Source organism: Apodemus sylvaticus, chromosome 9, assembly GCF_947179515.1.
Source record: "Apodemus sylvaticus chromosome 9, mApoSyl1.1, whole genome shotgun sequence".
Taxonomy (NCBI): Eukaryota; Metazoa; Chordata; class Mammalia; order Rodentia; family Muridae; genus Apodemus; species Apodemus sylvaticus.
In genome coordinates this window covers 82,248,430-82,251,770 of record NC_067480.1, presented here as the reverse complement: position 1 = coordinate 82,251,770, position 3,341 = coordinate 82,248,430, and the positions used below count along the sequence as shown (strand labels likewise).

The following is a 3,341-nucleotide window of genomic DNA, read 5'->3' as shown; positions in this document are numbered from 1 at the left end:
TCCACCCCCACAGTGACACGTCTACTCCAACAAGGCCACACCTCCCAACATTGCCACTCCCTGGGCCCAGCACATGCAAAACATCACAATAGGTAACTCTGCTTCTTTTGTTTGTTTTTCAATTGATTTTCTATTCTTTCTTGTGATTTACAGCACTACTGTGTTGCATGTGGGTAGAGCCCCAGGCCTTGTGTATGATTGAGACATGGTGCCCTGGGTCCCTGCCTCCTAGCCCATGTCAGACCGTGTTCAAATCTGTGGCAGGAAGGGACCGGCCACAGGCTCCACACCACTCAAGGACTGAAGGAGTGGACCAGACTGTCTGTCCTGTGGTCCTGGGGACATCGCTTCTCACACCCTGCCAGGACCCACGGCAGAAATGGGTCCGGAGGCCTTTGCTGAAGGTGTTTGCTTGATCCCGTCTCCTCCTCATTTCTTGGGTCTCTGATGCCACGGTGGGCATCACTGACGCTCAGCTGTCACTGTCCTCGCTGTCCCCATATGCACCCAGCTGGCTCGGGGAGGAGGCACCAGGTGTCTGGGGTGTAGGGATGGCCGCCTTCCTGCTCTCGGGGGGCACCAGCTGTGGGCACCTGGACCTGCTCTGAGGCCCGGTTGGCTTCCATCTTTACCTTCTTTTATACAATCAAGCCTGCCAACTGTGCTTTGCTGCGTAGGGCCTCTGCCTTCCTCTTGGTCTTTGGTACCTCGCAGTGGATGGCTGCAGGGTTGGGTCTTGCAGCTGCCTGTGGTCGGGAAGGTGGAGCTGAGACAGGCGGTGTTGCAGCAGCATGGCCTCGATGTCCACGTGCGCCTGCTGCTGCTTCGGGTCTTTTAGATCTTGCAGCTTTTCCAGCTTAGAGTCCCGTGTACTGTTCTCTAGGGCCTCCGTGGGGTTGTTCAGTTCCTCACCCTCTCACGCTTCTCCTCCTCCTCCAGAAGCTTCTCGGCCTGGAAGTTGCGTGTGGCCCCTGCTCCATGGTGTAGTCCGAGTTCTCTGGGTCTATCTTGAAGGTGATCTCGGCCAAGCAGCGCGTGCACTTGATGTAGAATCGGGAGATTGGCAGGTCCAGGTATGTCTTGTTCTGGACTGTTTCCTGTCGTGCGTTGAACTTCTTCCCCTTGTAGATGTATCTCCGCAAGTCTTACACCTCATGTTGAAGGGGGACATCAGCCGCACCACATCCTGCCAGTCCTTGGGTAGCTTGAGTTTCAGGATCTTCGATGGGTCAAAGTCAGGTGGGTGGTACTTGTTTAAAATTTTCCGTTTGTACATCTTCACTTCCTGTTCAACGAACAAGCGAAGAAGAAACTCCTCGTGGAGTTTCCCAGATCACAGTAACTCTGATTAGTCTGTAGTCCAACTAACGGGAGGCTGTGAATGGAAGTCCAGGGATCAATCCCACAAGACAAGCAGGCGAAACCGAGAGAGCCTTCCTTCTTCCAGTGTCCTTATATAGGTCTCCAGCAGAAGGTGTGGCCCAGATTAAAGGTATGTACCACCACGCCTGGATCTAGGACTTGTTTTGTCCCAGATGGCCTTGAACTAGACTTCTCCTTGCCTTAGTCTCCTGGGATTCATAGCCACTAAGCCTCAAGATCTCCATGCCAAGATCCAGGTCAGAAACTTGTACCTCCCAGCCTCAAGATCAGGCTAACAGATGAGCCTTCCAATTCTGGATTGTAGTTCATTCCAGATATAGTCAAGTTGACAACCAGGACTAGCCACTACAGGGACCTACCCCTACCAAGTCCAAAGGAGGGAGGGAAGGAGGGAGGGAGGGAGAGAGGGAGGGAGGGAGGGAGGGAGGAAGGGATGGAGGGAAGGAGGGAGGGAGAGAGGGAGGGAGAAAGGGAGAGAGAGGGAGAGAGGGACAGAGGGAGAGAGGGAGAGAGAGAGGAGGGAGGGGGAAGGAAGGAAGAAGGGAAGGAGAGAAAAAGGAAGGGAGGGGAGGGAGGGCTCTGAGGCCTGTGTCTGAAGCACAAGACAGAGGCCACACAAATCTGACCTTTGTTTCAGCTCTACTCTGCCTGGAGCTCCAGCCAGTGAGACAGACCTAAGACCAGGATTTATAGAGCAGACAAGGGGCAGGCTTACCTTCTACCCCTCTGCCCCATGAAGGGTGAGGACTTGCTCCAGTCTTAGTACTTCAAGCCCTGCATCCTGGGCACCCCTTCTGAGCTGCCTGGGACTGTTGGTCCTGCTCTGACCTTGCACCTCCTAAGTTCATGCGGGGGGGGGGGGGGGGGGGGGGCAGCTGCCCTTGGAGCAGCTGTCAGCCCCCTGGCGGAGGGGAGGGTGTTGAAGGAGGGGGGAGAGCTGGCCCTGATCACTGGGCAGCCCCAGGCTCCTCTGTAAAGCGTTCTCCTCCCTTTACCCCTGCTCCATTCCAGGAATCCCTTTGTTCTGGCTTTGGGACAGTGAAGCTGGGAAATGAATCCTCTCTGGGTTTTCTTCGCCCTCAGCTGCATCCCAAGAGCCTCAGAGGAGCAGGAACCCGGAGGCTTCCACTTGGAACAGAACTTCTTGCCTGAGTCTTTCCTCAGTGGATCTCCCTGCAGTCTTTGGGTCACTGCGAATGCCCCCCATCCCCCACAGTTAGAGGCTGGTGCCTGTTGAGGCTCCACAGAAGGCTTTACCTGGAACAACCAGAGGATGGCTCCTTGAACCTGAGACTTCGAGAAGGCTTATAAGGCAGTTCTCCGGAAGCCCTTGCTCGGAGTCTCGGTGCTGAACAGCACGACAGACAGACAGACAGACAGACAGACAGACAGACAGACAGACAGGGTTTCCCCTGAAAACGCAGAACAATGATTTAAAATTTCCTAAAAATGTAAGTACAGGAGTCTCAGATATGTGCATTTGCTGCCAATGACATAAGCAGTCTGTGACTTAAGACAGGGCTGGACAGGAACAGAACTCAGCCTTGATAACACGATGCTTACTAACTGCAGCCTGAAGCCTCCGCTGGAGGAGAGCAGAAGGTCACACGTTCAGTGGCTGGGCCAGGGGCCAGCAAGAAGTGTGCTGACTGAGGGGGAGAGAGGGCAGGGAGGAAAGGTGCATCTGGGAAGCCTCTTCCCCTTAGGAAAACAAATGGTTTTCACACTCCTGGCTCTTTTTTTTACCTGTAACCAATTACTATGTTAATTCTGCCTAATTCCTCACATTGTTTCAAAGGAAGACTCAAACATCCATCCATCTGCTTGCCAGCAGCCTTAGGACCTGTTCTCAGCAGGAGAATGCAATATATATGTTCTTATTTTTTAAAAGGGTAAGGGGAGGTGTGTGTGTGTGTGTGTGTGTGTGTGTGTGTGTATGACTATGTACAAGTGTGCTA

At 53.7% G+C, this 3,341-nt stretch overlaps 1 pseudogene; it reads right to left on the bottom strand.

Annotated features, from left to right (window-relative positions):
* Positions 1 to 398: 398 nt before the first annotated feature.
* LOC127693021 (splicing factor YJU2-like) lies at positions 399 to 1,276 on the bottom strand (annotated as a pseudogene).
* Between the last annotated feature and the right edge of the window lie 2,065 nt (positions 1,277 to 3,341).